The sequence below is a fragment of the Hippocampus comes genome, unplaced genomic scaffold (genome assembly GCF_001891065.2).
Source record: "Hippocampus comes isolate QL1 unplaced genomic scaffold, H_comes_QL1_v1.1 scaffold111, whole genome shotgun sequence".
In the NCBI taxonomy this organism is placed as follows: domain Eukaryota; kingdom Metazoa; phylum Chordata; class Actinopteri; order Syngnathiformes; family Syngnathidae; genus Hippocampus; species Hippocampus comes.
In genome coordinates, this window is record NW_017805698.1 from 3,463,498 (window position 1) to 3,471,798 (window position 8,301).

Here is an 8,301-nt window from a genome sequence, read left to right on the forward strand (position 1 = left end):
TACATGGTCGTTTTTTTCGGCTAAAAACGCCTTACTTTTCATGGTCTTTTTTTTTTCGGCTAAAAATGTCTGACTAAACATGGTCGTTTTTTTCGGCTAAAAATGCCTTACTATACATGGTCGTTTTTTTGGGCTAAAAATGCCTTACCATGGTCGTTTTTTTCGGGTTAAAACACCTGACTATACATGGTCGTTTTTTTCGTCTAAAAACGCCTTAGGATACATGGTCGTTTTTTTTTGTCTAAAAACGTCTTACTCTATATGGTCGTTTTTTTTTGGGTTAAAACGCCTTACTATACATGGTGGGTTTTTTTTGGCTAAAAACGCCTTACTAAACATGGTTGTTTTTTTCGGGTTAAAACACCTTAATAATCATGGTTCTTTTTTTCGGCTAAAAACGCCTTACGATTCATGGTCTTTTTTTTCGGCTAAAAATGCCTTACTATACATGGTCGTTTTTTTCGGGTTAAAACGCCTTACTATACATGGTCGGTTTTTTGGGGTTAAAACGCCTTCTGATACATGGTCGTTTTTTTCGGGTTAAACGCCTTACTATGCATGGTCGTTTTTTTCGGCTAAAAACGCCTTACTGTACATGGTCTGTTTTTTCGGCTAAAAATGCTTTACTAAACATGGTCGTTTTTTTCGGCTAAAAACGCCTTACGATACATGGTCGTTTTTTTCGGCTAAAAACGCCTTACTATACATGGTCGTTTTTTCGGCTAAAAACGACTTACTATACATGGTCTTTTTTTTCGGCCAAAAAGGTGGTTTTTTTTCGGGTTAAAACGCCTGACTATACATGCTTGTTTTTTTCGGCTAAAAACGCCTTACTAAACATGGTCGTTTTTTTCGGCTAAAAACGCCTTACTATACATGGTCGTTTTTTCGGCTAAAAACGACTTACTATACATGGTCTTTTTTTTCGGCCAAAAACGCCTTATTATACATGGTCGTTTTTTTCGGCCCAAAACGCCTTACTATAAATGGTTGTTTTTTTCGGCCCAAAACGCCTTACTATATATGGTCGTTTTTTTCGGCCCAAAACGCCTTATTGAGCAGTGTTGAAAGTCCACGCAGCACTTCGTTGTAATCATACTGCAACAATCCGGATATTTGAGGCTGCTGCATTCACACTGGATCGCACCGGTACATTGCAATATGAATAATGCTTCCCTAACTCTAATGCAGATTGTATTACTGGTTGTGTTCCATCTTGCTAGCAAGGTCCATCCTCCCCCGGATGCCACAAATGTCCTGATGGATTCGCAGCTAAAAGCGTCGCGCCAGCAGACCGATGTGTCGTGTAGTTGCGTCAAGGCTGATCTCAAACAGGTGTATGCGTGTTGATGAGAAAATGTGAAACCGTGTGTTACATTCGGGTCAAGGGCTTATGTTTTGACTTCAGGTTGTGTTTTAGTTCCAACCAGCTCGGACATTAGTTGCGTTCAAAATGCGCTCTCAAATTACTAAATCATGCCTTTGTCGCAAACAGCCTAGCGTGCATTCAAGCAGTCCAAAATACATGTCTGTTTTCATGCACTGTGTATGACACTTTCTAGATAGACCTTCAACAAATAACCTCCCTAAGAGTGTGCATGTGCGTGCAAACGTTCAAGCAAGTCACGGGCGAGGGGAATATGCGTCTTGTTTCAGCTACGAAGCATCATGCAATTGTGACATTTGCCTCCTTTTGGCTGAGATTTTTGCCTTCTTTTTTTTCGGCTTTTTTTTTTGTTCTTTGCCCACCGGCTGGGGAAGAACACAAACATATTCGCTGTTTCCCAAACTGATCCGAATCCTCCCTGTGTCTGAGTTTCATCTTCAAGATGCAGTTTAATCTGTGCTACGCCTCTGTCAGGAAAAATCTGGCTGCAATATTTGAGGTCAAATTGATCGAAAATTGCTTTTGAGGAGGCGCACAAATGGTACAGATAGAATCCAGCGGAACCTACAAAAATAACCACAGTGCTTTCCGTGACTTAAATTTGTTCTAATCTAATTTCATTTTCCCCGTTAGGATCAATTACAACTGAAATTAAACAGCAATGAATGGGTCCTCGTGACCTCTTTTTTTCACCTCAAGCCCTTGAAATACTGCGACTGACTGCCAACTACAAGAGGGTGTAGCTCACCTCTCGTTCAAAGCCAAATGAGTCAAACTTTGATTCCACACTCCATACATATTAGTTTAGGTTGCCCCAAAAAAAACAAAAAAAAAAACTGGCAGTTTACAATGTAGCGTCACTCATTTGTCGAGGATTTCTGCTGCTGATTGGCACTCAACTGTACGAAAGTTAGGAATTCCCCTAAAAGAACTTCTCCACACTCCATACATATTAGTTTAGGTTGCCCAAAAAAAAAAAAAAAAAAACTGGCAGTTTACAAAGTAGCGTCACCCATTTGTCGAGGATTTCTGCTGCTGATTGGCACTCGACTGTACGAAAGTTAGGAATTCCCCTAAAAGAACTTCCTGACCTTTTGACAAAAAAAAAAAACAAAAAAACATGCTTAAACTTCTTATTGTCAATGCAACTTTATCTGTAAAAAAAAAAAAAGGCATGAAAATACTTTACAGAAAAAAACGAACCAACAGTTTGGCGGAGTAAAACAACAACAGTAACCATAGTAACCAGCCCTGCAAGAGAAATGATATCTCCTTAAAGCCATAATATATAAATCTCTGCACAAGACGTGCTATCATGTTTGCTAGTCTCTTGACGTCATGCGTGGTTTTTCTCCAACGTTTGAGACATATTTACAACTAGCTAAAGTCATTCAAATTTTATCATTTGACTGCACATAAAATGGGCTCATCACCAAAAAAAAAAAAAAAAAAAAAAAAAAAAGCCTCCTAATGGAAAGTAGCATCAAGTAATGGAAAATAGTGGCCGCTGTTTTAATGACAGTGCTATTCGTAAAGGAGCAGTTATTTCCCAAAAGTTACATCGCACATCCTCTGGAGCTTGATAATGCAGATATACTGAAGTGAATCTGCTCGTATGGTTTTCTTGACTTTGACACCTCTGGCACTGCTGAGCCACATGCCATTTTATTCCGATGTCGCATCTTTTTGAGTCGCAATTGATGGAATAACTGACTGTTACCTTGGCCCGCTCAAACTGTTCTCTGTCAATTTCCCTCCAGGTGGCCTTCCGCGTGGAATATGGCCCTCGAGGAGCACAGGAAGCATCAAACACCGCTGACAGCAAGATTGAGCGTTTGCACATTGGATTTCACTCAGAGACTCAGCCAAGCAGTCAGACATACATAAATTATCGTTTGGACACTGCTGCACTTACGTCTAATATTAGTCGGACACCAAAACGGATTATTGGTGGGGTGGCAAACACATATTACTCTCATGCCTCCCCTGAAGCCTGCAGTCGCATTACATGGACAAAAGTATATGGTGGCACCTGTATTTATTTTTTTAATACAATGGGGCAGAAGGGATTGAACAGTAGCCCAGATGCAGTTCATGCTGCACTAATTTTTATTTCCAATATGATTTCCATATTGTGGCTTTTCTTCAGGTACTTTGTCTTCCTTGCGCATTCTAAAAACGCGCAAGCTAGATTCGTTAAAGACCATAGCGGGGTGTCAAACGCATTGTTGCCAAGGGCTACGTTGTAGTTACGGGTCTCCTCAGAGGCCCGTTGAAATTGTGAAACCGTATAAATGTTTGATTGACGTGGTAGGCAACAATTTGAGGGATAACTCCTTTTAAAATCAGAAGTCAAGGATAAACATTGTTTAAGTTAACGTGAAAGGGAACAAACGAAATGCTGCAATATCTGAAGATTTATATTTATAACATAGGACATTTGGATCATGACAGTTGACGCACAAGATTTGCTTTCAAGAGCCACATAAAATGATGTGGGCAATATAAAGTGTAAATTGTCCGTCGGTGTGAATGTTAGTGTGAAGGCTGGTTTGTTTGACCAGTTCAGGTTGTACCTGGCTTTTGTCATTAAGCCTTCAGGATCGGCTCCAGCTCAATTGAGATTGAGTTTGAATTGATTTGATATTCTTGATCCTCACTGGGGGGTCACAAGTGTGCTGCAGCCTATCCCATCTGACTTCGGGCAAGAGGCGGGGAACACCCTGCAATGGTCACCAGCCAATGACAGAACATATACTGTATAGGTCACGCTGCAGTTCAATTCCATTTTTTTTGCTCATATGTATGTATCAATGTATCTGGTTCTTTTTTTTCATGCAGTGTAAACAGTACAATTCAGGTTGTTGTCTGTACATTTGATTTTAATTTAATCCGTCTTTGACAGGATAAGGTCTGACCACAGACCGAATGGAGTGTGGATCCCACAAATGCAGACTCAGATAAATGGCGATGACAAACGTTTTATTAAGGAAAAGCGAGGAACCGATTAAGTATTCAACAAAAGGTGCTGGCAAAACAAGGAGCCAGAAAAACCGAGCGAGAACACAAAGCGCTTGCCAATTATAAGGATAGAATGATTTGTGAAAACATCATAATACGAATCGAGGTTAGCACAATAAAACGAAACCATGTACAATACCAAGACGAAACAAATACTCACAAACCTGAATGACTATGACGAGGAGGGCGACTAGAAGCATGAACGAGAGATAACAAAGCACTGGGGCAAAAGCGGTGATCAAGAGCAACAGTCCGACGAGGGAGACAGGTGGTCGGTGTCTTACGTAGGCAGCACAGATTGCCTTGATCCAGCTCAGGTGCACCGCTGGAAGGTGACGCCCCACACTCCAGCTGGTGCTGAAACACTCAAAGAAACAAAACAGGCAAGGCGGAACATGACATTCTTGAAACATAAAGTGGACATTTATGGTGATCGCAGAAATTCAGCCACGGAGACGGTTCAATTGTTAAACACGGCAACCTCATTTTAGTCTCCATGAAATGAGTAGATTGAGGAGGGTTGCCTCATACCCCCAAAATATTTCTACCTCCTCCCCCTTGTCTGCTCTGGTGATATGAGATGATAAAAAGATGAGCCCCTACACCCTATGTACGGCGAAGGAAAGGAACATTGGAGTGTCCTACATTTTTTTGAAAGAAAGTTATCCCAGAAGGGTAGAAGCACGTTGGTATTGCCTTCAAATTGACATGTTTCCGAGGGATTGTACAAAAAAGTTGGCCCCGAATTCACCCTGCCTTTAACTTCACAGGCCCCATTTTCAAGAGATGACTCAAAGTGCATGAAATCTTTGACCTCATTCTCAAGCCCCAGAAAATCAGCCAGGGGAAAAAGAAGCCTTTATATGTGTGTTGAATGCTTGGCTCTGCGGCTCACGCGTCATACTGACACCAAGCCCAACAAATTTATACTGCAATTTAATTCACATGGCGATGGGTGTGTCGTCTCCTTTGGAAACTCAGCTCTTTTTTGTCTTCAGTTGAAGTGAGAAAGAGCAGTGAGTGAGTTAAAAAAAAAAAAAGGAATCATATAATCAAGTGTACGTATCTCGACGTGTCTCATCTAATCAGATCCACTCAGGCCACATCGGGGGACAGTAAACAGAACGAAGCAGCATTTGCGCATGTGTGCTTGTGCATGTTGCGTAAGAAATGCAGCATATTAGTATGTATGAGTGAATAAATGATTACATATGTGCATTTATACATTTGCTTGAGTGTGTGTGTGTGTGTGTGTGTGTGTTCATCCAGTCCCTCGATGCTCTAAAAAAAGTCCTTCCATGTGAAAGTAATTATTGCTACTCGAGACCCAAGTGGAATGTTTAATACCTTTGTGCCTTTCTGTTTATCTCTTTGCATGAGTGTGTGTGTTTGTTTGTCAGAGCGTGACCATGTACTGTACCTCACTTGTAATCCTTGTTTGCTCGACCAAGGACCAGGAGTCTGTACAGGTGTCTGGTCTTTGTCCATTTGTTCACACAGAAATAGGAAACTCAACCTTGTTGTCGGTGTGTGGTTTTGCTCAAAACGGGGCTCAAGTTAAGTTGTGCATTACCGTATTCCCTTCAAAGAAATGTTTCCAAAGCATTTGGATGATGCACAAGTAGGTATCAGTGATTAGGTAGTGGTTCAGTTTTCATTGAGTGACGGGGTGAATGTGAATGGTTATCCGTCTCTAAATGTGACCCGTGATTGACCTGCAACGAATCCAGTGTGTAATTTGCCTTTTGCGCCAAAAAAACAAAACAAACAAACCAAAAAAAAAAACATCCAATGCCAATATATGATATCTGCAACTGCCTGCTGCTATAAATCCGAATTTCCCTCCATACAATGGCCATTTTTGAATATAAAATTATTATTTTTTTTGTGTGTATTTTGTTCGATGAACACAGAAAACATTTTAATTCCCTTTATTGACTGTTCCTTAATTTTAACTTTATGGGTTATTCCACTGTGCTTTTGTTTAATTAGCGAGGCAAGTCCCTGCCTGTGTGCTGATGCTCTTTTTTTTTTTAAATACAATGTGTAATGAGTCTGTTATATTGTGTGTATTTCCCATGCTCTACAGTTGCCTGGGGATCAGCGTTATTGCTGCCGGCAGCCGTGGACTAACTACCGAACACTGAGCTCATTCTTGCACAACCGGCGGTGTTCAAGTGAAGCGTCTTGACTGCATGTACTCAGACAGGTGACATGCATTCCATGGTGAGTGGAATCATCTGTAATTAATCATACTGACCACGCACAGATTCTTGTGAACAGCCACAGATGCCTCAAGATGCAGCCAAGGCCCTGTCCAAAAATGGGAAAGCAGGACATTAATTCATGTCACTGATGCAAAGTGATACATCCCAACTGATAGACAAGCTCCATATGGTGGGGAGGAGCTAAGTTTAGCCTGGGTTGTTAGTGGAAGTGACAGAGTGTCTTTGGCCTGTGTGCATGAACAGATACACTTTCAGTACATACATTCAATATCAAATCATCTGTTTGGCATTTATTTGTCTTTGAAATGATACGAAAGTGTTTTGGGATCAAAAGTCGGTGGCATTTCAGTTTGAACCATGAATAGAGATAATTACAAACGTTTAGGGGGCCCGTCAATTACTCATTGTTTATCAGTCCCGATCCATCACAAATAGTGCGGGATTATTGTCGTTCAATCTTTTCAGTCTGACAATCGAATCAAGTGATCATCAGATGTATGCCAGAATTGAGCCGGGCTGAATGGAAGTCCAGACTCATCAGCTGATCCCTTCAGCCTGGCAGATGTGAGCTGGTCTGACTAACAGACGTGCTGAGTGAGCGATTACATAACCGTGCCCACAATCCAGAGTGTTAAACATCAGCTCCTTGGCGGTCGCCCCGGCAACGCGGCATTAACGATGGCAAGGCCCTTACGTCTTAAATGATTTTGCCATCCAGAGACCCGGAGTGCACGTTTGTGTGTGGAATTGATGATGTACAGCTGGAGAAGCTTTTCTGCAGCTGCAAATCGACACTTTCTATGACTTCATTAATGTCCATGTGTGCATTTATTTTCGATTGGATCACCGGAGGGATTCGCTTCAGAAGTGCTACGTGTTTGGGTTTTGTTTGCGTGTTAAAAGTGGCGTCAACGAGAAGAAATATGATGAGTGTAGGACTGGGAATTCAGCACAGGGTTGTGGTTGGAGCAGTGGTTGGTGGTCAGGGCCAGCAAAGCCTTCTCTGACGGCCTAAACATTGTTAGAAGCAATGACCTACATTTAGAACCTAAATTCAGTTTCATGAAATTGCAGTAAATTTCCCCTAACAGTCTATACTCTTCTTTTCATTTTGTTTCCCTTGGTGGCTTTGCTTCCATTACATGTGACCATTGGATTTCAGACATGTCAATCTAATCTGGGTCTTCAGAATCAGTCATGCTGGACAACTAGATTAGGAATAGGACTATCGGAGGGCGGCTGGTCCAGTGTTTAGCGCGTGGATCTCACAGTGCAGAGGTTGCGGGTTCGATCCCGGCCCCAGCCCTCCTGTTTGCATGTTCTCCTGCGTGGGTTTTCTTCGGGTACTCCGGTTTCCTCCCACATTCCAAAAACATGCATGGCAGGCTGATTGAACACTCAAAATTGTCCCTAGGTGTGATTGTGAGCGCGGATGGTTGTTCGTCTCTGTGTGCCCTGCAATTGGCTGGCAACCGGTTCAGGGCGTCCCCCGCTTACTGTCCGAAGACAGCTGGGATCGTCTCCAGCACCCCTCGTGACCCGAGTGAGGATAAAGCGGATCAGAAAATGGATGGACGAATGGACTATCAGATCTTAAATTCATCCTCAGGGCCAGTGCGCTGGCCATTGCTGACGTCAGAATGCTTCTGTCCACTAATTGGTTAG

At 42.1% G+C, this 8,301-nt stretch overlaps 1 long non-coding RNA gene across 1 annotated transcript in view; it reads right to left on the reverse strand.

The window, feature by feature from the left end:
• Positions 1–6,403: 6,403 nt before the first annotated feature.
• Positions 6,404–8,301, reverse strand: part of LOC109523366 (uncharacterized) — a 61,745-nt gene continuing 59,847 nt past the window's right edge. The window contains exon 3 of the long non-coding RNA XR_002169748.1: positions 6,404–6,721. This is a non-coding gene — a long non-coding RNA (uncharacterized LOC109523366). The remainder of the gene's footprint in view (positions 6,722–8,301) is intronic.